This window comes from Pristiophorus japonicus, chromosome 9 (genome assembly GCF_044704955.1).
Source record: "Pristiophorus japonicus isolate sPriJap1 chromosome 9, sPriJap1.hap1, whole genome shotgun sequence".
Classification (NCBI taxonomy): domain Eukaryota; kingdom Metazoa; phylum Chordata; class Chondrichthyes; family Pristiophoridae; genus Pristiophorus; species Pristiophorus japonicus.
In genome coordinates, this window is record NC_091985.1 from 205,442,980 (window position 1) to 205,469,957 (window position 26,978).

The 26,978-nt window shown below is 46.1% G+C and overlaps 1 protein-coding gene, 1 long non-coding RNA gene and 1 other non-coding gene across 5 annotated transcripts in view; 2 read left to right on the forward strand and 1 right to left on the reverse strand.

Moving 5' to 3' along the window:
- Window positions 1-2,111, reverse strand: part of LOC139273551 (zinc finger protein 84-like) — a 58,468-nt gene extending 56,357 nt beyond the window's left edge. The window contains exon 1 of the mRNA XM_070890501.1: window positions 2,026-2,111. The gene's annotated coding sequence lies outside the window, so the exon portion shown is untranslated. The remainder of the gene's footprint in view (window positions 1-2,025) is intronic.
- The window catches only part of LOC139273559 (uncharacterized), a 61,411-nt gene that overhangs the window by 28,403 nt on the left and 6,030 nt on the right, over window positions 1-26,978 (forward strand). Inside the window, exon 4 of one of the 3 annotated variants that reach the window (XR_011595198.1) lies at window positions 9,531-9,770. The exons of 1 other annotated variant lie outside the window; for it this stretch is intronic. This is a non-coding gene — a long non-coding RNA (uncharacterized lncRNA). Of the gene's footprint in view, window positions 1-9,181; window positions 9,312-9,530; window positions 9,771-26,978 lie in introns of those variants that run through there. One more of the 3 variants, XR_011595197.1, reaches the window with a different exon arrangement.
- Window positions 3,269-3,341, forward strand: trnav-uac (transfer RNA valine (anticodon UAC)). The gene has a single exon. It is a non-coding gene; the product is annotated as a tRNA-Val (tRNA).

The window sequence follows — 26,978 nt, forward strand, 5'->3', positions numbered from 1 at the left end:
CAGCGGACCCCTGCACTACCTTCCTTCCACTGCTCTGCCTGATCGTCATCCATTCCCTATCTGCCTGAGTAACCTATACCTGCGGTGTGACCAACTGACTAAACGTGCTATTCACGACATCCTCAGCATTGCGGATGCTCCAGAGTGAGTCCATGCGCAGCTCCAGTGCTGCAATGCGGTCTGTCAGGAGCTGCAGCATTTATGAGAATGATTCCAGGGATGTGGGACTTCAGTAACATGGATTAACTGGAGAAGCTGGAGTTGTTCTCCTTAGAGCAGAGAAGATTTCATAGAGGTGTTCAAAATCCTGAGGGGTCTGGACAGAGTAGAGAGAAATTGTTCCCATTGGTGGAAGGATCGAGAACCAGAGCAAGTTGTCAGGATCCAGAATGCACTGCTTTTGAAGGGGTGGTGGAGGCAGAGTCAATCACTGCTTTCAAAAGGGAGTTGGATAAGTACCTGAAGGAGAGAAATCTGTCGGGCTGCAGGGAAAAGGCAGATGAGTGGGACTAGCTGAGGTGCTCTTGCAGAGAGCCGGCAAGGGTTCGATGGGCCAAATGGCCTCCTTCTGTGCTGTAACCATTCTATGATTCTAACGACACCCAGCTCTACCTCACCACCACTTCTCTCAACCCCTCCACAATCTCTAAATTGTCAGAGTGCTTGTACGACATCCAGTACCAGGTGAGCAGAAAATTCCCTGTCACAAAATCCGTTCCCTAGCCACCGACTCCATCTCTCTCTCTAGCATCTGCCTGAGGCTGAACCAGACTCATCACAAACTTGGTTTATATTTGACCCTGAAATGAGCTTCTGAGCACATATCTGCACCTTAACTAAAACCACCCATTTTCACCCCCATAACATTGCCCGTCTGCATTCCTGTCTCAGCTCATCTGCTGCAGAAGCCATCAAGCATGCCTTTGTTACCTCTCGACTTGACTATTCCAACAAACTCCTGCTGGCCTCCCACAATATACCCTACATTATCCTGAGGTCATCCAAAACTCGGCGTCCTAACTTGCACCAAGTCCCGCTTACCCCTGTGCTCGCTGACCTACACTGGCTCAGTTTTGCAACACCTCATTTTCAAAATTCTCATCCTTGTTTACAAATCCCTCCATGGCCTCGCCCCTCCCTATCTCTGTAATCTCATTCAGCCTCACAAGCCCAACCCTCTCCCCATATATCTGATCTCCTTAAATTCTGCCCTCATGAGGATCCCAAATTATAAACAGTTCGCCATTGGTGGTCCTGCCTTCTGTTTTTAGGCCCCAAACTCTGAAACTCCCTCACTCTGCAGGTAGGGGGATTAGAGCGTAAATTTCTTCACCCAGAATTTAGTGGGAGTCTGGAACTCACTGCCTGAAAGGGTGGTCGAGGCAGAAACCATCATAACATTTAAAAAGTGCTTGGATCTGCACTTAAAGTGCCGTAACCTACAGGGCTACAGACCAAGAGCTGGAAAGTGGGATTAAGATGGATAGCTGTTTGTCGGCCGGCGCGGTCATGATGGGCCGAAATGGTCTCCTTCCATGCTGTAAATTTCTGTGATTCTAAATCTCTCTGCTTCGGTGACAAACTATTCTCTTATAACGCTTCTCTCAAGCACCTTTGGATATTTTACTAGGTTGAAGGCGCTATATAAATCCAGGATGGTGTTGTGAGGTGATGAAGAGCCTGTGCCCTGGTTACGGTGGTGAGGTGATGACGCGCCTGTTGCCAGGGTTACTATTGTGAGCTGATGACGCGCCTATTGCCCAGGTTACTGTGGTGAGGTGATGACGCGCCTGTTGCCAAGGTTACTCCATCTCGCGGGCACTGGGACACTGAAGCCCCGCCCACTCAGTGTTTCTGGCCATGGAGATTGCGCAAGCGCCGTGACCCCGCCCTGTGCAAAATGGAGGCCAGTGACCGCGCTACCCGGGCCTGTCACCGCGGGGCAAACCCGGGGCCTGTGGGCTATGATTCTGCGCCTGAGGCCTACAGCGGGGGTGTGTATGTGTGTGAAGTTCCCCGGCCCACCTGCGGATCCAGATCCTCCCCCGCGCCCACAATCTCCTACCGCCTCCCTGAATAGTCCGGTCCAGTGACGTCCGTCTTCTCCGCTCGCGCATGCTCAGTGAGAGAGACACGGGCTCAGCCCCGCCCATTGGGGGGCGCCTCAAACCCCGCCCCTCACACTCCGATTGGTTGGAGGACCATTACCCGCTTGGTTCTCCTGTACCGCCCCTGCTCTTCCTATTGGTCCGCAGCTGCCGTTAATCTCTCGGGCAGTGTGAGCTGAGCATGCGCAGAGCGAGCACTGGAGACACACGGACGCTGAGACGAGCTCAGGCTGGAGCGGGACTCTGCACCGGGTGAGAATCAGCGGGGCGCAGGGGAGTCATCGATCGGCAAGTGGGCGGGGAGGCTTCATAAACAACTGGTGTAGGCCGCCAGCCCCGAGTAATAACCCGGAACTCCCGCGTTTGCAACGACGGGTTTTTCTCCCAGGAACAGGCCCCGATTATCCGCCATCTTGGCACAGGAACACTGGGCGGGGCTTCAGTGTGTCATAAGAACCGGGTCATAAGAACCTAGTCATAAGAATTAGGAACAGGAGTAGGCCATCGAGCCCCTCGAGCCTGCTCCGCCACTCAAAAAGATCATGGTTGATCTGGCCCTGGACTCAGCTCCACTTACCCGCCTGCTCCCCGTAACCCTTAATTCCCTTATTGGTTAAAAATCTATCTATCTGTGACTTGAATACATTCAATGAGCTAGCCTCAACTGCTTCCTTGGGCAGAGAATTCCACAGATTCACAACCCTCTGGGAGAAGAAATTCCTTCTCAACTTGGTTTTAAATTGGCTCCCCCGTATTTTGAGGCTGTGCCCCCTAGTTCTAGTCTCCCCGACCAGTGGAAACAACCTCTCTGCCTCTATCTTGTCTATCCCTTTCATTATTTTAAATGTTTCTATTAGATCACCCCTCATCCTTCTGAACTCCAACGAGTAAAGACCCAGTCTACTCAATCTATCATCATAAGTTAACCCCCTCATCTCCGGAATCAGCCTAGTGAATCGTCTCTGTACCCCCTCCAAAGCCAGTATATCCTTCCTTGAGTAAGGTGACTAAAACTGCACGTAGTACTCCAGGTGCAGCCTCACAAATACTCTGTACAGTTGCAGAAGGACCTCCCTGCTTTTGTACTCCATCCCTCTCGCAATGAAGGCCAACATTCCATTCGCCTTCCTGATTACTTGCTGCAAACTAACTTTTTGGAGGTTTCTGTAGTGTAGTGGTTATCATGTTTGCTTTACATGCAAAAGGTCCCTGGTTCAATCCTGGGCAGAAATATTATTCCTAAAAGAGTTTCATGCACAAACACCCCCAGGTCCCAATCTCCGGGAGTGAAAGTCATTGCCTCATTTATTTTATTCTCACTCTCCACACATCGGACTTTTCACCTTCTCTTCTGAAAGTGATGGTAAGTGCCTAACTTACAGTTTACATCACACAATTCTAACAGAAGAGCCCTCTTTCTACAGTCCCAGGCTTGGAATCCCCATGTACAGTCCCAGGGTTAGAATCCCCATGTACAGTCCCGAGGTTAGAATCCCCATGTACAGTCCCAGGGTTAGAATCCCCATGTACAGTCCCAGGGTTAGAATCCCCATGTACAGTCCCAGGGTTAGAATCTCCATGTACAGTCCCAGGGTTAGAATCCCGATGTACAGTCCCAGGGTTAGACTCCCCATGTACTGTCCCGAGGTTAGAATCCCAATGTACTGTCCCGAGGTTAGAATCCCCATGTACAGTCCCAGGGTTAGAATCCCCATGTACAGTCCCAGGGTTAGAATCCCCATGTACAGTCCCAAGGTTAGACTCCCCATGTACAGTCCCAGTGTTGGAATCCCCACGTACTTCCAGGGTTAGAATCCCAATGTACTGTCCCGAGGTTAGAATCCCCATGTACAGTCCCATGGTTAGAATCCCCATGTACAGTCCCAGGGTTAGAATCCCCATGTACAGTCCCAGGGTTAGACTCCCCATGTACAGTCCCAGGGTTGGAATCCCCACGTACAGTCCCAGGTTTGGAACCCGGCGCACGGAAGTGAAATTTCAGCCTCAGTATTACAAGTTTCATTGGTTAGAGGCTGGAGGGTGGAATAATTCGCCGAGGGGTCCTTTTAAATTTGTGTGGTTGGGTATTCAAATTCCCCTTAACTCTAATCCTGGATTTAAAGGAGGGGAGAGCTGTGCTCTTTGGAGATTTTCTGAGAGAAGGATCTGGTCAGCTTGAAACTCTGAGTGTAAAAATCGGTTCGAAATGTACAATTAGGTTTTGACCAATATCGACTCCCACAGGGAGGGGGAATTCTGCAATAAGGAAGGAACCGGGTAAGATTTGAAAAATTTTAACACAGGATTCGAGGGACTCTTGCATTTGGCATCTTTATTTTGTATACTTGAGGATTTAGATAACAGACTCTCTCCTGTGAATATAGAGCTGTATTATTGGGCTGTGATCTGTTTACATGTTCATCTTCTGTTAAATAAATTTGCTGAGTGAATTTAAATGTAAAACCAGGTGTGCAGGTGTGATGCTCTATTCACATCAATGGTGAGAGAGATGCTGTGGGCACACGCTAAGTCCCTAACTGAAAGTAATTAACAGACTGGGTTTTGGATTAAATCATCCCCGGCATTTGAAGGAACATTGTATAGAAACTAGAGTTATCTGTTCTGAACTTCTATCCTGTACTTACAGTGATGACTTTTGTAAACTCCTTTTACAAGGTATTAGAAGGGGAGCATTTATAGATGGGAAACTCAAACGAAACAGTACATCAAGAGCTGCCAGAGTCACTCAATTCATCAGGACCTAAATATCATCGGCCTTTGTGGATGGAGAAATGTCTATCTGTTCTGTCTATGGGAACAGATTTCAAACATCAGTGTGACTGGAAAAGCACCGAGACACACACACCCGAGTGAGAGTGTTCCAGTGCACTGAATGTGGAAAGAGCTTTAACCAGTTACACCGCCTGAAAAAACATCGCACCATTCACAACGGGGAGAAACCGTACATGTGTTCTGTGTGTGGGCGAGGCTTCAACTGATCTTCCAACCTGGAGAGACACAAAGACACCCGCACCATGGAGAAACCGTGGAAATGTGGGGACTGTGGGAAGGGATTCAATTAGCTGTCCCGGCTGGAGATTCATCGGTGCAGTCACACCGGGGAGAGGCCATTCACCTGCTCCATGTGTGGCAGAGGTTTTACTCAGTCAGATACCGTGTTGACACATCAGCAAGTTCACACTGGGGAGAAGCTGTTCACATGCTCCATGTGTGATAAGGGATTCGCTTGGTTATCCAACCTGCTGACACACAAACGAGTTCACACTGGGATGAGGCCATTCACCTGCTCCGTCTGTGGGAAAGGATATGCTCGGTTAGCCATTTTCCAGAAACACCAGCGAATTCACATTGGAGAGAGGCTGTTCAGCTGTTCTGTCTGTGGGAAGAGATTCACTCAGTCATCCAGCCTGCTGGCACACAACAAGCAAGTTCACACGAAGGAGAGACCGTTCACCTGCTCTGAGTGTGGGAAGGGATTCACTTGGTCATCTGACCTCCTGAGACATCAGCGAATTCACACTGGGGAGAGGCCGTTCACTTGCTCCATGTGTGGGAAGGGATTCGCTGTCATCCAACATGCTGGCACACAACAAGCAAGTTCACACGAAGGAGAGGCCGTTCCCTTGCTTTGTGTGTGGCAAGGGATTCGCTGTGTCATCCGACCTCTTGAGACACCAGCAAATTCATACTGGGGAGAGGCCGTTCACTGCTCTGTGTGTGGGAAGGGATTCACTCAGTCATCCGACTACCTGAAACACCAGCGAGTTCACACTTGACTGCAGGGGTTGGATTCTGCTGTTAATCACCATGTTCATTCTGGCAGTTGGCGTTTGTTTTTGCCGATGTTAATAACCCTGTAACTGGGCTATAGTTTGATATTCTGTAAATATCAAATACATCAGCTTTCCTTTAAACACCCCGTGCCTAGTCCTTGATATCTCAATGATAAGACGAGCTGATTGACTTGTTATGAACTGGGTGGAATCTATCTTAGAACGGACATCGCACAACTTTTTAAAAGATGGATCTACAAGATGTCCAAGTCTGACATTCGATTTCACCCGATGAGAAATATTCTGATAATCTGTAACTGTCACGGAGCAAAGCAGCATTGTTACTTTAACATCAGTTTAATCAAACTCAATGGGCAATCCGATCTCCAAAGGGAAACGTCTCCTTAAAGCAGACGGTATCGGCAGTTCTGCAGCTCATCTCTCACTGTGTTTGTTCTTTAATTATTCATTCTCGGGATGTGGGCGAACCAGCCTGCATTTATTGCCCATCCTTAATTGCCCCTTTAGAAGGTGATGGTGAGCCGCTGCCTTCTTGAACCGTGCTGCAGTCTATGTGGTGAAGGTGCACCCACAGTGCTGAGGTCAGGATGCTGCGTGACTTGGAGGGGAACTTGGAGGTGCCGGTATTCCCATGCACCTGCTGTCCTTGTTTTTCTACACGGAGGAGGTTGTCGGTTATGAAGGTGCTGTCGAAGAAGCCTTGCTGACGCTGCCGTAGATGGTGCACACTACAGCCATAGTGGCCTCATGTTTTTAGCCAAGGCAGGCCTCAGCCCAGTCATTTGTTCCCAATGTTGATACAGTGGTTCAAGAGGTGCCGGGTGTCGGGAGCAGTATCGAGAGGTGCCGGATATCAGGAGCAGTATCGAGGGATGAGTGGGACAGTAAGCTGTGAGGAGAACACAAAGCATGTGCAGAGGGATATGGATAGGTTAAGAGAGTGGGCAATAAGGTGGCAGATGGAGCATAATGTGGGGAAATGTGAGGTTATTCACTTTATTAGGAAGGTCAGAAAAACTGAATTTTTTAAATTGTGAGAAAATGTTAAATGTTGGGTGTTCAGAGAGGCTTGGGTGTCCTCGTACAGGAAACACACAAAGTTAGCATGCAGGTACAGCAATCAATTAGGAAGGTGAATGGCATATTGACCTTTATTGCAAGGGGGTTGGAGTACAAGAGTAAGGAAGTCTTACTACAATTGTACAGGGTTTTGGTGAGACCACAGAGGCGGTCCAACGAAAGTTCACTAGATTGATCCTTGGGATGAGAGTGTTGTTGTATAAGGAGAGATTGAGTAGATTATACTCTCTGGAGTTTAGAAGAATGAGAGGGGATCTCATTGAAAAATATAAGATTCTGAGGGGCATTGACAGGGTAGATGCTGAGAGATTGCTTCCCCCAGCTGGAGAGTCTAGAAATAGGGGGCAAAGTCTCAGGATAAGGGGTGGGCCATTTCAGACTAAGTTGAGGAATGTCTTCACTCAGAGGGTTGTGAATCTTTGGAATTCTCTACCTGAAAGGACCGTGGATGCTGAGTCGTTGAGTATATTCAAGGCTAAGATAGATAGATTTATGGACTCTCAGGGAATCACGGGACTATGGGGAATAGGCGGGAAAGTGGAGTGGAGGTCGATGATCTTATCGAGTGACGGAGCAGGCCCAAAGTGCTGTATGGCCTACTCCTGCTTCAAATTCTTATGCTCTTGTGTTCTTAAATAGTTTCCAGAGGCTGAAGGGTCTGTAACCAGAGGACACAGATTTAACTAGCATAAGAATCAGAGGCAAAATGAGGAAATAAATACGCAATGAGCTGTTATGATCTGGAATACACGGCCTGAAAGGGGGCCAGGAGCAGATTCAGTAACAAGTTTCCAAAGGGAATTGGGTCAATGCTTGATTTGGAAAATTGCAGAGATATTGGGAAAGAGCAGGGGGAGTGGGACTAATTGGGATATTGGGAAGGAGCAGGGAGAGTGGGACTGATTGGGATAAGGGAAGAAGCAGGGAGAGTGGGATGAATTGGGATATTGGGAAGGAGCAGGGGGAGTGGGACTAATTGGGATATTGGGAAGGAGCAGGGAAGTGGGACTAATTGATTTATTGGGAAGGAGCAGGGGAAGTGGGACTAATTGGGATATAGGGAAGGAGCAGGGGAAGTGGGACAAATTGGGATATTGGGAAGGAGCAGGGGGAGTGGGACTAATTGAGATATAGGGAAGGAGCAGGGGAAGTGGGACTAATTGGGATATAGGGAAGGAGCAGGGGAAGTGGGACTAACTGGGATATTGGGAAGGAGCAGGGGAAGTGGGACTGATTGTGATATAGGGAAGGAGCAGGGAAGTGGGACTAATTGGGATATAGGGAAGGAGCAGGGAGAGTGGGACTGATTGGTTAGATCTTTCAAATGAGTGTCGGCACATGCACCAGTGGGCTGGATGTACACAATCTGAAATGTATCATTCTTCGATTCTGTGATTCTGTAACTACATCATGTCTCTGTTTATATTACACTAGACCCTGTCTCTGTTTATATTACATTACACCCTGTCTCTGTTTATATTACACGAGGCCCTGTCTCTGTTTATATTACACGAGGCCCTGTCTCTGTTTATATTACACTAGACCCTGTCTCTGTTTATATTACACGAGGCCCTTTCTCTGTTTATATTACACTAGACCATGTCTCTGTTTATATTACACAAGGCCCTGTCTCTGTTTATATTACACTAGACACTGTCTCTGCTTATATTACACTAGACTCTATCTCTGTTTACATCACACTGGGCCCTGTGTCAGTTCTAACTGCACTAGACCCTGTCTCTGTTTATATTACACAAGACCCTGATTCTGTTTACTTGACACAATTTCCTTTCTCACTTTATATTACAATAGAACCTGTCTCCGCTAATACTGCAGTGGACCTTGTGTCTGTAAGATATATTTGCACGTGTGGGAGGATGCAATCATTTTTTTTTACTTAGAAGCAGATTTATTCTTGTTAATAGCTATCAGCAGCTGTGGGCAATGTCTAATTGATCTGGTATTGTGTGGGTAATCTTTGTGTTGAGAGGATAGGGTGAAGCTTGTAACAATCTCCCAGAGATGGACTGGGATTGAGGGACAGGACTGAGGGGAGCAATTCACTGCACTTTGCACTACTTAGTGGCACTCTGTGTGTTGAAGGTTACTAATTCACACTTGTGTTGTCCTATGCCTACTGCTGACAGATTTTAATGCAAAGGATTGTTTTTCCTGCAGTATTTTCCATTGAGCTTTGTCTGGCCCACTGATTGTGTCAGACAGAGCCTGGAACCGTGACCTCACATCACCACTGGATGGGCAGCCGCAGGGTCCTAATGTCCTAATAACTGTCATCTGGTTAAGAGGAACAACTGAAAAAAAACACACACCTCGCTCTATATATGTGTGATGTGTGGGTGTACAAAGTACATCATAATGTTTTCAAGTGCATTCTGCAAAAAATAAATGATTAACCTCACCAGTTATCTTTCACCATTTTATATCCTTTTATTCAAAATGTAATTGCAGAGTGTTTAATATCATTACCATTTATTGATAACCCATTGTCTTGTATGCTCTTGTTCAGAAAATGATGTCACACTGACCATTCTGTTACCAAGGTGACCATGTCTGTCCACAGTATTCAGTGGGAAGGGGATTAAATCACACCGAGGATAATGAGCAGCTCCCCACCAGTCTCTGAGCTTTATTGTCCAGTGATCACATCAGCATCACCCAGAAGCTCCTGATATACATGTCGAGTGTGTGATGATTGGTGAAAGTGATGGTAAAAATAAAACTACCTGTGCCTGACATGAAGTTAATAAACCTGTAATTCTCTGACCGAGTATTTCCCTCATTTGAAAAGAATGAAACACTTGTTACTCTCCAGAGAATTGTGCACTATTTCTGTTTCCACAGTCTTCTTTCTTTTGATTGTTACCTTCACTGTTTCCTCCTCAATCTCTTCCAACATTTGTGGGAATGGTCTAGTGTAGTAATAATTGGGGCCGGGACGAGGAAGAAACGAGTTTTTGTGATAATAATAGAAACAATATTTGCGCAATGATAACTGAAAGATGTCATAGTACTGTGTGTGGTCTAACCAAGGTTCGATACAGGTTTAGCATAACTTCCCTACTTTTCAATTCTATTATTTTTTTTCCTATGTATCAAAAGAAAATTGAAATTTAGATGCTTCATCAACCACCCCCCATCTTTTAATCAAAAGCAGCAGTCATCAAATGCTCCCATGACTGTGCCAGTAGCTTGATGTTGCTCCCAGGTGGTGTCCCAGAGCAGCCACCCTCTTGCTCAGGTAAAATTGTTTTGCTGCATTTCCTATACTACAACAGTGAATGCAGTTCAAATGTACTTTGATGTTGTTGTACTTCATTGGCTGTAAAGTACTTTGGGACATCCTGAGGTCACATAAGGAGCTACATAAGGACAAGTCTTTGTTAAATGGAGGAGAAAAGTTCCAAAAAAGGAACAGTCGGTAACAGGGTATCAATTAGTCTCCTCTTATTGGAGATATCAAGGAATCGACACAATGTGTGCTTGAACCAAAGCTGATTTATTTTCAGATATCCAGAAAATTAAAATCCAGCCCAGTTGCAGGGGAAACACAACCCAACTGTCAGAATGAACACGGTTCAGTCCTGATGTGATTATCAGCAGAATCCAAACCCTGCAGTCGCTTGTGAACTCGCTGGTGTTTCAGCAGGGTGGATGACTGAGTGAATCTCTTCCCACACACGGAGCAGGCGAATGGCCTCTCCCCAATGTGAACTCGTTGGTGTTTCCTCAGATCACTTTTGCTTTTAAAGCTCTTCCCACAGTCAGAACATTTAAATGCTCTCCTATTGGTATGAACAACTTGGTGTGCAGTGAGGCTGGATGAACAAGTGAATCCCTTCCCACACTCAGCAGGTAAACGGCCTCTCCCCAGTGTGAATATGCTGGTGAGCCAGAAGATGGGGTGAATTTGTGAATCCCTTCCCACACACGGAGCAGGTGAATGGCTTCTCATCAGCGTGAAAATGCAGGTGTCTCAGATGGTGAGATGATTTCATGAATCGTTTCCCACACACACAGCATATGAACGGTCTCTCTCCAGAGTGAACTCGCTTGTGATCAGTGAGGTGAGATGAACAAGTGAATCTCTTCGCACAAATGGAGCTGGTGAACGGCCTCTCCCCAGTGTGAACCCGCTGGTGTTCATTGAGGTTGGATGAACAAGTGAATCCCTTCCCACACACAGAGCAGGTGAACGGCCTCTCCCCGGTGTGACTGCGTCAATGAGTTTCCAGCAGGGACGGGGAATTAAATCCCTTTCCACAGTCCCCACATTTCCACGGTTTCTCCGTGGTGCGGGTGTCCTTGTGTCTCTCCAGGTTGGACGATCTGTTGAAGCCTCGTCCACACAGAACACATGTACAATTTCTCCCTGCTGTGAATGGTGCGATGTTTTTTCCGGCTGTGTAAATGGTTAAAGCTCTTTCCACAGTCAGTGCACTGGAACACTCACTTGGGTGTGTGTGTCTCGATGATTTTCCATTCACACTGATGTTTGAAATCTTTTCCCACAGATAGAACAGACAAACATTACTCTTTCCACATTCAAAGGCTGATGATATTCATGTTGCGGTGGATTGAGTGACTGTCAGATCTTGGTGATGTTTGGTTCGAGTTTCCCTTCTGCAAATCCTCCCTTTCTAATCCCCTGTAAAATGAGTTTACAAAAGTCATCACTGTAAGGACAGGATAGACATTCAGAACAGTCAATTCTAGTTTCTATGGTACGGACATTCATAGAAACAAGAAACATAGAAAATAGGTGCAAGAGTAGGCCATTCGGCCCTTCTAGCCTGCACCGCCATTCAATGAGTTCATGGCTGAAAAATGCAACTTCAGTACCCATTCCTGCTTTCTCGCCAGACCCCTTGATCCCCCTAGTAGTAAGGACTTCATCTAACTCCTTTTTGAATATATTTAGTGAATTGGCCTCAACAACTTTCTGTGGTGGAGAATGCCACAGGTTCACCACTCTCTGGGTGAAGAAGTTTCTCCTCATCGCGGTCCTAAATGGCTTACCCCTTTTCCTTAGACTGTGACCCCTGGTTCTGGACTTCTCCAACATTGGGAACATTCTTCCTGCATCTAACCTGTCTGAACCCATCAGAATTTTAAACGTTTCTATGAGGTCCCCGCTCATTCTTCTGAACTCCAGTGAATACAAGCCCAGTTGATCCAGTCTTTCTTGATAGGTCAGTCCCACCATCCCGGGAATCAGTCTGGTGAACCTTCGCTGCATTCCCTCAATAGCAAGAATGTCCTTCCTCAAGTTAGGAGACCAAAACTGTACACAATACTCCAGGTGTGGCCTCACCAAGGCCCTGTACAACTGTAGCAACACCTCCATGCCCCTGTACTCAAATCCCCTTGCTATGAAGGCCAACATGCCATTTGCTTTCTTAACCGCCTGCTGTACCTGCATGCCAACCTTCAATGACTGATGTACCATGACACCCAGGTCTCGTTGCACCTCTCCTTTTCCTAATTTGTCACCATTCAGATAATAGTCTGTCTCTCTGTTTTTACCACCAAACCTCACATTTATCCACATTATCCTTCATCTGCCATGCATTTGCCCACTCACCTAACCTATCCAAGTCACTCTGCAGCCTCATAGCATCCTCCTCGCAGCTCACACTGCCACCCAACTTAGTGTCATCCGCAAATTTGGAGATACTACATTTAATCCCCTCGTCTAAATCATTAATGTACAGTGTAAACAGCTGGGGCCCCTCTCTGGTATCCCCACAACTGTAAATCCCAGTCCCACACACTATCCCTACTCCTCGTGCTGAAATCCAAATCCATTACATCAACTCCAACATTTTTTCCTTCTTGCTGAAGATGCTGACTCTGGCTAGGTTCAGTTCTACACTCAATGGTTTCCCCCTCCCTCTCTTGCCCTGAGGATGCTGACTCTGGCTAGGTTCAGTTCTACACTCAATGGTTTCCCCCTCCCTCTCTTGCCCTGAGGGTGCTGACTCTGGCTGGGTTCAGTTCTACACTCACTGGTTCCCCTCCCTCTCTTCCCCTGAAATGCTGATTCTGGCTGGTTTCTAGTTAGGCCACAGCTAGAGTATGTGTACAATGTGTACCAGCCAGAGTCCGCACCTTCAGGGGAGAAACGGTGCTCAGAATTCCCCGGCACTGACATCCATCACCTCGGTGAGAATAATATTTAACCCAAAGATAAGAGAAACCCATCAGATTCTCCCCTGAACACAGATCCGGAGGGACAGTGAGTGTCCCGAACATTGTTATACAGTGTGCTCAATAGTTCCTCCCTGGGTCTGAGCCTTTTGGTGATGATTTGAACTAAACCCAGAAAGAGTCAATACCTTCAGAAGAGGGAGAAAAGTCAACTTAAAAGAAAAATGTTGGGATGTCTGCACAGGGTGGAGGGATTTACAGCTTTGGGGGAACAAGAGAGGATAGAATGTTCCATAGAAACTAGAATGATCTTTTCTGAATTTATATCTTGTATTTAGTGATGAGTTTTGTAAACTCCTTTTACAGGGTATTAGAAGAGGAGGATTTGCAGACGAGAAACTCAAACCCAACATCACGTCAAGATCTCACAGAATCATTCAATACATCTGGATCTGAATATCATCGATGTTTGAATGTAGAAGGAGAAATCTTTTAACCAGTTACACAGCCTGAAATACATCGCACATTCACAGCGGGGAGAAACTGTACACGTGTTCTGTGTGCAGGTGAAGCTTCAACTGATTATCTAACCTGGAGAGACACAAGAACACCCGCATCATGGAGATACCGTGGAAATGTGGGGACTGTGGGATAGGATTTAATTACCCATCCCTGCTGGAAACTCATCGACGCAGTCACACCGGGGAGAGGCTGTTCACCTGCCCTGTGTGTGAGAAGGGATTTACTCAGTTATCTGGCCTACTGGCACACCAGCGAGTTCACACTGGGGAGAGGCCGTTCACCTGCCCTGTGTGTGAGAAGGGATTTACTCAGTTATCTGGCCTACTGGCACACCAGCGAGTTCACACTGGGGAGAGGCCGTTCACCTGCCCTGTGTGTGAGAAGGGATTCACTTAGTTATCTGGCCTACTGGCACACTAGCGAGTTCACTCTGGGGAGAGGCCGTTCACCCGCTCTGTGTGTGGGAAGGGATTTGCTCAGTTATCTGGGCTACTGGCACACCAGCGAGTTCACACTGGGGAGAGGCCGTTCACCTGCCCTGTGTGTGAGAAGGGATTTACTCAGTTATCTGGCCTACTGGCACACCAGCGAGTTCACACTGGGGAGAGGCCGTTCACCTGCCCTGTGTGTGAGAAGGGATTCACTTAGTTATCTGGCCTACTGGCACACTAGCGAGTTCACTCTGGGGAGAGGCCGTTCACCCGCTCTGTGTGTGGGAAGGGATTTGCTCAGTTATCTGGGCTACTGGCACACCAGCGAGTTCACTCTGGGGAGAGGCCATTCACCTGCTCTGTGAGTGGGAAGGTATTCACTCAGTCATCCAATCCGCTGAAACACCAGCGAGTTCACAAGTGACTGCAAGGGTTGGAATATGCTGTTATTGCTGCTGTTAATCACATCCCGACTGGACCATGTTCATTCTGACAGTTGGGGTTTGTTTCTGCTGATGTTAAAACACTATAACTGGGCTGGACTTTAATATTCTGGATATATTGCTGATTGTGTTGTCCGGGCTGCAGTGTCCATTTAAGATCCGCTATCTGTGATCTTTCCCCTTAATTTAGGGACTCTCATCAGAAATTAGTTTAAAATAAAATTATGAACTTTTACTTCAATCCTAAATTGATCTTTGGTACAAAATCTAGAATTCACTGTCTGAAAGATTTCACTGATTAACTTCTCCAATTAGAAAGTGTTGGTTAATCCTTGCTGACAATTCTTACTGACTTGCACATTACACACAGTGGCCCCTCCATTATCCACCAGAAAGAAGGGGAATGGGAATTGTTGGGGAATCGGTGTCCCCAAATGTTGCCCCTCCGTCTGGTACAGCAACCCCCTCGGCACGGGAATGGAGATGTCCAGACCAAGTAACGGGCTGAGTTTAAACTTTCTGGGCCTGTGGGGTTGGTTTATATCAGACAGGAGGAGATTGGTGTCAGTGACTGTGGGGTGGGTTTATATCAGACAGGAGGAGATTGGTGTCAGTGACTGTGGGGTGGTTTATATCAGACAGGAGGAGATTGGTGTCAGTGACTGTGGGGTTGGTTTATATCAATCAGGAGGAGATTGGTGTCAGTGACTGTGGGGTTGGTTTATATCAATCAGGAGGAGATTGGTGTTAGTGATTGGGCTTGGTTTCTATCAGACAGGATAAACTAATCACATTTGGAGAAGAGATATAATTTTTATATCTAATGTTATTCTTATATTTTAGAAGGGAGACACAACAAGTGCAGTAAACCACAGACCAGCTTAATGCAGTCAGCATGGATTTCAAAAGGGAAGGTCATGCTTGACCAACGTTAGTGAATTCTTTGAAGAAGGAACAGAAACGGTAACCAAGGGTAATGTAATATACTTGGATTTTCAAAAGGCTTTCGATAAGATACCACACAGTGGATTCATGACTAAAGTCAGAGCATATGCCCCTGGTTGTTGACCCCTCTGCTAAGGGAAATAGGTCCTTCCTAGCCATTCTATCTAGGCCCCTCATAATTTTATACACCACAGTTAAATCTCCCCTCAGCCGCCTCTGTTCCACAGAAAACAACCCCAGCCTATCCAATCTTTCCTCATAGCTAAAATTCCCTAGTCCTAGCAACATCCTCGTAAATCTCCTCTGTACCCTGTCTAGTGCAATCCTGTAATGTGGTGACCAGAACTGCATGCAGTACTCTAGCTGTGGTCTAACTAGTGCTTTATACAGTTCAAGCATAACCTCCCCGCTCTTATATTCTGCGGCTAATAAAGGCAAGTATTCCGTATGCCGCCTTAATCACCTTATCTACCTGGCCTGCTACCTTCAGGGATCTGTGCACTCCAAGGTCCCTTTGTTCCTCTACACTTCTCAGAGTCCTACCATTTAATATGTGTTCCCTTGCCTTGTCAGCCATCCCCAAATGCATTACCTCAAACTTCTCCAGATTGAATTCCATTTGCCACTTTTCTGCCCACCTGACAGGTCCATTGATATCTTCCTGCAGGCTACAGCTTTCTTCTTCATCATTAACCACATGGCAATTTTTGTATCGTCTGCAAACTTTTTAATCATGCACCCCTACATTCAAGTCTAAATCATTGATGTATACCACAAACAGCAAGAGACCCAGTACTGAGCCCTGTGGAACCCCACTGGAAACAGTCTTACAGTCACAAAAACACCAGTTGACCATTACCCTTTGCTTCCTGTCCATGAGCCAATTTTGGATCCAACTTGCCACATTCCCTTGGATCCCAGGGCGTTTACTTTTCTGACCAGTCTGCCATGTGGGAACTTGTCGACGGCCTTGGCCAAGGGCAGGGGAGTGGGACTTGCTGAGGTGCTCTTGCAGAGAGCTGGCACAGGCTCAACAGGCCGCATAGCCCTCTTCCGTGCTGTAACCATTCTATGATTCAATGGGAAGATCCTTGTAGACTACATCAAATGCGCTCATCGACCTTCCTTGTTACCTCCTCAAAACATTCAATCAAGTTAGACACGACCTTCCCATAACAAATGCATGCGTACTGTTCTTGCTTAATCGATGCCTTTCTAAATGACAATTAATACTGTCCCTCAGAAATTCTTCCATCAATTTTCTCACCACTGAGGTTAGGCTGACTGGCCTGTAATTACTCGGTCTATCCGTTGCTCCCTTTTTAAATAACAGTACAACGTTAGCAGTCCTCGGCACCACACCAGTAGCCAGAGAGGATTGAAAATGATGGTTAGAACCTCTGCTATTTCCTCCCTTGCTTCTCATAACTGCCTGGGATACACTTCATCTGGGCCTGGGGATTTATCCACTTTCAAAAGATGTTACCTTAATACTATCTCTCTCACTATATTTATCTCACCTAATATTTAACACTCCTCCTCCTTAACTAAATGTCTGCATCGATCCTCTCTTTTTTTGTAAAGACAGACACAATATATTCATTAAGAACCATTCCCACATCTTCCGTCTTCACACACAACCTTCCTTGTTGGTCTCCTACTCATTCTTTAGTTATCCTCTTCCTCTTAATGTATTTATAAAACATCTTTGGGTTTTCCGTGATTTTACTTGCCAATATTTTTTCATGCTCTCCTAATTTCCTTTTTAGTTTCACCCCTGCACTTTCTATACTCGTCTCGGGTTTCTGCAGTATTGCACTCTCGGTATCTGACATAAGCTTCCCTTTTTTGTCTTATCAAAACCTTTATGCCCCTTGATATCCAGGGGACTCTAGATTTGGGAGTCCCACCCTTTTTCTTGTGGGAACATATTTGATCTGAACCCTCAGGATCTCCTCCTTGAATGCCTCCCACTGCTCTGACATTTCAAGTAGTTGTTTCCAGTCCACTTTTGCTAAATCACATCTCAGCCTATTAAAATTGGCCTCTCCCCCAATCGAGAACTTTTACTCCTTGTCTACTTTTGTCCTTTTCCATAACTACCCTAAATCTAACTGAATTATGATCACTACCACCAAAATACTCTCCCACTGATACCCCTTCCACCTGCCCAGCTTCATTCCCTGAAACTAAATCCCTCACTTGTTGGGCTTGCTAGGTACTGGCTAAAACAGTTCTCCTGAATGCATTTTAAGAATTCTGCTCCCGCTATACCTTTCACACTGATTCCATCCCAGTTAATGTTAGGGTAGTTGAAATGCCCTACTCCTATTGCCCTATTATTTTTGCACTTCTCAGAAATATGCCTACATATTTGCTCGTCTATCTCCCTCTGTCTATTTGGGGGTCCCAGCAGTGTAACTTTCCCTTTACATGATGTTTGGTTTGCACTTCCTAGCTATAAATGCTCCACTTCTAAAACCCTGTAGTGAGTTTAGAAAGGGGTAACAAGGAGAATGTTGCCTTGTGTCCCCCTTTCCCAGCCCAGGGGCAGTGAAGCTGATTTTCAGGCCCCAGCTGCTGCACAGGTTGGTTGAAAGTATAAAAATAGTAATGGCGGCTGCAATACCCACAAGCCCCCACGTTCCAGCCGCCATGCTAAGTTGTCGCTGACAACACAAATGTGCCATTATCGATAGAACTTTCTCGGTGCCGCGCATGCTCACTTTCACATGGTTCATCTCCGACTCTTCCCTTCCCTTCCTCGACTTCTCTGTCTCCATTTCTAGGGACAGGCTATCGACAAACATCCACTATAAGCCCACTGACTCCCACAGCTACCTGGACTATACTTCTCCCACCCCACTTCCTGTAAGGACTCCATTCCATTCTCCCAGTTTCTCTTGTCTCTGTTCTGATGATGCCACCTTCCTTACTAGTGTTTCTGATATGTTTTCCTTTTTCCTCAACCGGGATTCCCTAGACCGTGGCCGTGCTATTTCCCGCACCTCTGCTCTCACCCCTTCCCCTCCCTCTCAGAACCACGACAGGGTTCCCCTTGTCCTCACCTTTCACCCCACCAGCCTCAATAGATCATCCTCTGCCATGTCTGCCACCTCCAGCGTGATCCCACCACTAATCATATCGTCCCCTCCCCTCTCAGCATTCTGAAGGGACCGCTCCCTCCACAACACCCTGGTCCACTCCACAATCACCCCAAACATCCCCTCCCCTTCCCACGGCACCTTCCCGTGCAAGCACAGCAGATGCAACACCTGCCCTTTTCTCTCCTCCTTTCTCACTATCCAGGGGCCCAAACACTCCTTCCAGGTGAAACAGCGATTTTCTTGTGCTTTTTGCAATTTCGTATACTGTATTCATGATCACGATGCATAGGATTATATAGGATATACGGCACAGAAACAGGCCATTCGACCCCAGTAGACCATGCCGCTGTTTATGCTCCACTCCCGTCTTTCCTTATCTAAATCTGTCAGCATAACCCTCTATTCCCTTCTCCCTCATATGCTTGTCTAGCCTCCCCTTAAATGCATCTATACTATTCGCTTCAACCACTCCCTGTGGTAGCGAGTTCCACATTCTCACCACTCTCTGGGGAAAGGATTTTCTGAATTCCCTATTGGATTTCCTGGTGATTATTTTATATTAATAACCTCTAGTTATGCTCTTCCCCACAAGTGGAAACATTCTCTCTCTATCCACCCTATCAAAAATGTTCATAATTCTAAAGATCTTTATTATGTCATCCCTCAGCCTTCTTTTTTCAAGAGAAAAGAGACACAGCCTGTTCATCCTTTCCTGATGTGTATACTCTCGCATTTCTGGTATCATCCTTGTAAATCCTCTCTGCACCCTCTGCAGTGCCTCTATATCCTTTCTACAATATGGCGACCAGAACTGTACGCAGCACTGTGTGTGGTCTAAGCAAGGTTCAATACAGGTTTAGCATAATTTCCCTATTTTTCAATTCTATACCTCCAGAAATAAACCCGATTGCTTTGTTTGCATTTAAATGGCCTTGCTAACCTGGGTCACAACTTTTTGTAATTTGTGTACTTGTACTCCGAGATCCCTTTGTTCCCCTACCCCGCCCTTCTCACACCCTTCATAAAATAAATGAATTCCCTCTTCTTCCTACTAAAATATAATACAGGTACAACGTCTGAAATCCAGCAACCTCGGGACTGAATCCGTGCCGGTTTTTGCCTTTTACCAGATTTCGGACCTCGCTGTTGGCGCTCCTCACTGGCCGCCGATTCATGCCGCCCGCGGCCCCCGGCACTGTGTTTTTTACCGGTTTCCTCGTCCCTCGCCGCCCGATGTTGCCATCTTGGCCGCCTCAAAAATGGCCGGTTTTCGGATAATTACGGTTTTCAGAATTCCGGATTCAGGACATTGCACCTGTACCTCACATTTATCCGTGCTAAACTTCATTTGCCAAATATATGCCCATTCTGCAAGTTTAGTAATGTCCTCCTGTAATTTGTTGCAGTCCTCCTATCTCCCCCAATTTGGTGTCATCCTCAGATTTGGAAATTGTGTTTTTGGTTTCAAATATAAATTGTTATTATAAATTGTGAACAGCAGTGGTCCCAGCATTGATCCTTGTGGGACACCACTACCCCATTCTGCCACTGTGAATAGCTATCCTTTACCCCTATTCTCTGCTTTCTGTCTTGAAGCCAGATTGCTATCCATTCTGCTGCTTGTCTCCTGACTCTGCATTCTCTGACCTTGTTCATCAGTCTATTATGGTGTACATTATCGAAGGCCTTTTGAAAATCTAGATAAATTACATCAACTACATTATCATTGTCTACTCTCTTACCTCTTCAAAAAATTCAATGTTGATCAAGCAAGACTTTCCCTTTTGAAATCCATGCTGACTATTCATAATTTATTTTGAGAAACATATACATAGAAAACATAGAAAAATAGGTGCAGGAGTAGGCCATTCGGCCCTTCGAGCCTGCACCACCATTCAATAAGATCATGGCTGATCATTCACCTCAGTACCCCTTTCCTGCTTTCTTTCCATACCCCATGATCCCTTTAGTCATAAGGGCCATATCTAACTCCCTCTTGAATATATCTAATGAACTGGCATCAACAACTCTCTGCGGTAGAGAATTCCACAGGTTAACAACTCTCTGAGTGAAGAAGTTTCTCCTCATCTCAGACCTAAATGGCTTACCCCTTATCCTTAGACTGTATCCCCTGGTTCTGGACTTCCCCAACATCGGGAACATTCTTCCTGCATCTAACCTGCCCAGTCCTGTCAGAATTTTTTATGTTTCTGAGATCCCCTCTCATCCTTCTGAACTCCAGTGAATACAGGCCCAGATGATCCAGTCTCTCATCATATGTCAGTCCAGCCATCCCGGGAATTAGTCTGGTGAACCTTCGCTGCACTCCCTCAATAGCAAGAACGTCCTTCCTCAGGTTAGGAGACCAAAACTGAACACAATATTCCAGGTGAGGCCTCACCAAGGCCCTGTACAACTGCAGTAAGACCTACCTGCTCCTATACTCAAATCCCCTAGCTATGAAGGCCAACATACCATTTGCCTTCTGCACCGCCTGCTGTACCTGCAAGGCAACTTTCAATGACTGATGTTCTTCTATTTTTTCCTTTAGCAGGGATTCCATTATTTTTCCTACCTCCGATGTTAAACTGCCTGGTCTATAATTTTCTGGACATGTTCTGTCCCCTTTCTTAAATATAGCTATTACATTAGCTATCCGCCAGTCATCTGGCACTACACCTTTTTCTAACGAATTACTAAACATGTATAGTAATGCCTTTTCTATCTTTTCCCTAGATTATTTTAAAATGCGTGGGTGCAATCCATCCGGACCAGGGGTTTTATCCTCTTTGAGCTTGATTAGTTTATTTAATATATCCCCTTTTTTAATTTAAATGCACTTATCTAATTTCTAATCTCATCATCCAATGTCATGTCCACCTGTTCTATCTCCCTGGTAAATACTGAAGCGAAATAATTATTTAATATTGCTGCCGTCTCTCCACCGTTACCGATGGTATTATCCTGTCTATCCCTTAATGGCTCTATTCCCATCCCAGCCTTCCTTATTTTATTGATGTGCCTGTAAAATATTTTACTATTTTGTTATTTAGATGGTTCTGATTTGTCCCCATTTTTGAAAATGGGAACTACGTGCGCTATCTTCCAATTTTAGGCAACAATCCCTGACTCTGTTGAGCTGTTGAGGATACGGGCAAGGCGCTAACTCCTGGAGGCCCCACTCCATGAGCCTACAACCTTCAGCGGGGTCAGTGGTGGAGTTCCGCAGTGGGAGTGATCCCAGAGTAACTGTCGGGATCACACACCAGTGGAAGTTCCGGGTTGTGTATTTTTAGTTATCCTGGTGTCTAACTTGCACACATCACTAAAACAGGGAATTCCTGAAAACACACTGCAGGTCCTTTATTTGGAGATAAAATGTCTTGTTGTATAATTGTACTAGCAGTTAACAGGCTCCTGTGAACTTCTCCGTCTGCTATTTTAATGCAGACTTTAACCAATTTATTTTAAACGGATTTGTTTTAAATGTGTTAATGCCTGCCTTAAAATGGTAGACTCAGGACTGTCCCACAAACACATTAAATCTTCCTAGAATAATTACCACAGTCATCTTTATACTGGAAACATAAACCTGCCGTTCCACTTTCAGTCAGGACCAAATCACAGTTTTACACCAATCTCTGATTGGACAGCACGTTCCCAGCATTCACCGTTGTTCTTCCCGACTCTAAACACTATTGTAAAGGAGCCTTCTGTTCCATGCCCAGGAACTCTGAACCATGGACGAGACGGCTGGAACACTTTTCTTACACACCTCAAGATTACCTCGCACGGCGACTTTGCTGTCAGTGAAGAGAGCTGAGAAAGACCAAAGTGCCATTTGCTCCTCTGTGTGGCTCTGAAGGACTGTGTCCAGGCTGAAGTTCTGTTCCCGCCGTACAATCCTCCCCCCAGATTGTTCTCTCTGAGCTCCAGCCATGTGATGCTAAACACTCAGGTGGGAAAGTCAAAAATCTACAGCAAAGCTGATTTATTTGACTTCTATCCAGAATATCCTGGCCACCTACTCATCATCTTCTTCTTTTGTATAGCAGTAGCAAAGCAAATCAAATGTCAATATCTAAGTTGGATATCCAGGCCAAAGCTTCCTGTGTATCAGTGTGGGATATCTTGTAGGCTGCCTGCGAATGTCCTCTGATGGCAGTGGGAAGGATAGAGAGAAGCAAATTTGCAGGGAAATTACAGAGAGGTGCAAGAACTATAGAATAGTGATAACAGGGACTTCAATTATCTTAATATAGACTGGGATAGTAATAATGTAAAGGGCAGAGAGGGGTAAGAATTTCAAAAGCATGTTCAGGTGAACTTTCTTGATCAGTATGTTTCCGGCCCAATGAGGAAGGAGGTATTGCTGGATCTGGTCCTGGAGAATGAGGTGGGTCAAGTGGAGCATGTTTCACTTGGGGAACATTTAGGGAACAGTGATCGTAGTATCCTAATGTTTTGGTTAGCTATGAAAAAGAACAGAGAGCAATCTATAGTCAAAATACTTAATTGGAGGAAAGCCAATTTCAGTGGGATGAGAATGGATCTGGCCCAGGTAAATTAGAATCAAAGCTTGGCAGGCAAAACTGCAATTGAACAATGGAGATGGTTCGGACAAGTGTGGATTAATTAAGGAAAGCCAACATGGATTTGTTAAAGGCAAATCGTGTTGAAATAATTTGATTGAGATTTTTGATGAGGTGACAGAGACAGCTGATCAGGGCAAAGTGGTTGATGATCTGTACATGGACTTCCAATTTGTTTGTTAAAGTTCCACATTATAGGCTTGCCAGCAAAGTTGAAGCCCATGGAATAAAAGGGACAGTGGCAGCATGGATACAAAACTGGTTAAGTGACAGGAAAGCGAGAGTAGTGGTGAATGGTATACAGTGGTGTTCCCCATAGGTCGGTACGAGAACCACTGCTTTTCCTGATGTATATTAATGATTTGGACTTGGATGTAGAGTGCGGTATTTCAAAATTTGCAGATGACTCAAAACTTGGAAGTCTAGTGAACAGTGAGGAGGATGGTGATAGACTTCAAGAGATCATAGACAGGCTGGTGCAATTGGTGGACACTTGGCAGATGAAGTTTAACACACAAAAGTGCAAAATGATACATTTTGGGGGGAAGAATGAGAAGAGGCAATATAAATGAAAGGGTATATTTTGAGAGGGGGTGGGTGCAGGAACAGGGAGACCTGCTGGTATATGTGCACAAATTATTGAAGTTGACAGGGCAAGATGAGAAAGCAGTTTACAAAGTATAGGGGATCCTGGGCTTTATAATTTGAGACGTAGAGTATAAAAGCAAGGAAGTTATGATGAACTTTTATAAAACACTGGTTCAGCCACAATTGGAATATTGTGTCTAATTCTGGGCACCACACTTTAGGAAGGATGTGAAAGCTTTAGAGAGGGTTCAGAAAAGATTTACAAGAATGGTTCCAGGGAAGAGTGACTTCAGTCACGTGGCTAGACTGGAGAAGTTGTGGCTGCTCTCCTTAGAGCAGAGAAGATTGAGAGGAGAATTGATAGAGGTGTTCGAAATCATGAGGGGTCTGGACAGAGTGGATAAAGAGAAACTGTTCCCATTGGCCGAAGAATCGAGAACCAGAGGACACAGAGTTAAGGTGATTGGGCAGAGGAACCAAAGGCGACATGAGGAAAAACTTTTTAATGCAGCGATTGGCTAGGATCTGGCCTGAAAGAGTGGTGGAGGAAGATTCAATCGTGGCTTTCAAAAGGGAATTGGATAAGTACCTGAAAGAAATATATGTGCAGGGCCATGGGGAAAGGGCGAGGGAGTGGGACAAGCTGAAATGCTCCTGCACAGGTACAGGCTTGATGGGCTAAATGGCCTCCTTCTGTGCTGTAAGAATTCTATGATTAAACTCCAGCCCAGTTACAGGAGTTATTAACATCAGAAGAAACAAAGCCTAACTATCAGAATGAACAGCAGCAATAACAGCAGAATCCAACCCCTGCAGTCACTTGTGAACTTGCTGGTGTGTCAGCAGGTGGTATGACCGAGTGAATACCTTCCCACACTCAGAGCAGTTGAATGGCCTCTCCCCAGTGTCAGTGCGCTGGTGTACAGTGAGTCCAGATGATCGCCTGAACCCAGTCCCGCAGTGAGAGCACCTGAATGGACTATTGTCAGTGTGAACACGTTGATGACAGCTCAGTTCCCTGGAAGTTTTATAACACTTCCCACAGTCCGAGCATTTAAAAGGTCTATCCTCAGTGTGAACTCGCTGATGATTTTCCAGCTCAGATGGGTAATTGAATCACTTCCCACAGACCCCACATTTACACGGTTTCTCCCCGGTGTGACTGCATTTGTGTTTCGCCAGGCCAGAGGATCGACTGAAGCCCCGTCCACACAACAAACATGTACACGGTTTCTCCCCGCTGTCAACGCTGCTTTTTGATTCCATGTTCAAAGACTAGTGATAGTTAGGTCATGATGACACGAGTGACTCTGTCAGATCTTGATGTGATGTTTGGGTTGAGCTTCGCGTCTGCAAATCCTCCACTTCTAATGCCCTGGGAAATGAATATAAAACAGGAAAAAGGGAGTATGAGAGAGAAAAAATGAATGGCAGGTTGTGAAATTGAGCTGAGTGAATCTGGTCATTTATGGGTTCGCACTATAAAAAAGTGACCACCATTGGCGGAAGGGTCGAGAACCAGAGGACATAGATTCAAGGTGCTTGGCAAAAGAACCAAAGGTGACATAAGAAAAAAAATTTTTACGCAGCGAGTGGTTAGGATCTGGAATGCACGGCCTGAAAGGGTGGTGGAGGCAGACTCAACTGTGGCTTTCAAAAGGGAATTGAATAATTATCTAAAATAAAACTATTTGTAGGGCCACGGGGAAAGGATTGGGGAGTGGAACTTGCTGAAGTGCTCTTGCAAAGAGTCAGCATGGGCTCGACGGGCTGAATGGTCTCCTTCCACGCTGTAACCATTCTATGATTCTAACATCTCCAAGTTCCCCTCCAAGTCACACACTATCCTGAATCAGACATATATTGCCATTCCAGGTACTCCCTATCTAACTGTGGGAGCAAATGCGGACTGCAGCAATCAACGGGAAACTGGGGAGTGGCAATATATTGCCAGTGACTGCCACATCCAAAGAATGAATTAAAACAAATCTGTATATGTAAAAAGGACGTAAAGCCTCTGCAGAAATACTTAATCCTAAAACTCTTTTCTATTGTGCACAGTGTCTGTTTAACAATCTAATCTCCCCCAGAACCCATCACCCCGGACAGCCCCACATGGGCAATTGTTGGTCCCACTAGGCCCAGGGCCCAGAGCCCACCTCCCCGGACAGCCCCACATGGGGAATTGTTGGCCCCACTGGGCCCAGAGCCCACCTCCCCGGACAGCCCCACATGGGCAATTGTTGGTCCCACTGGGCCCAGAGCCCACCTCCCCGGACAGCCCCACATGGGCAATTGTTGGTCCCACTGGACCCAGAAGTACCTGGGGTGAAACCCAGCAGCTTCTACTCCATCCCCACTCCCGCTCAAACTGCTGCAACAAACAGAGCCCCACAGGAGGCCCGGCAGCGCCTCCTACCCGCACCGAGTGCCCACCCCTGGACAGAGCGGCCTGCAATTGCTGGGCCTGCTGTATAAATACAAGGTGTTGTTGTCCTTGTGTGGGGGAGCCTCTCACTGCCCCCGGGCGGGTGGGCTCTGACTCGGGCCTGAGATCCGCACTTGGTGTTGCTGAGGCCGCGCTCAGTTTCCAGGAGCCGCACCGTGCATGCTCCACGCAGGGAGACGGTCTCCGGGCAGCAGCCCTTCACGCGCCTGCACGTTATGCCCCCACTGATGGAGATAGGGCCTATTCAACCACGCGGAGCCCTCTGCGTAAGGACATCCGCCATAATCGCTTTTTGCTCTAGCAACACTGAAAGAAGTTAATTTGGAGCGGAGACATGCTGTGTAATCGGGCGCAAACGCTCCTGCACAGCCCAGACATCACTTGTTTCCCACTTGGCATGAGATGAATATATTAATTGTAACAATTGATTTGATTTTAAATAATTTAGATTACATATTGAACCATGATTCTCTAATTGTATTTCCCAACTCAGATTCAACTCCTCGTTTATTTTCTTCCTCTCAACTAGACAGGTGTTGAAAAGATCATTCAGTTCCCTCTTTCCATGTCACTGTTAGTTAAAGATACAGAGGTTGATTGATTGTGGAAAACAGTGACTGGGCCCCCCACCCCCCATCCCCATCATGCAGCACCTTCAGTATTGACCCACAAGCTCAGAATTACTACTTGGCAAGGTACTGGAGGACAAACAGTGACTGGGACTAAACGC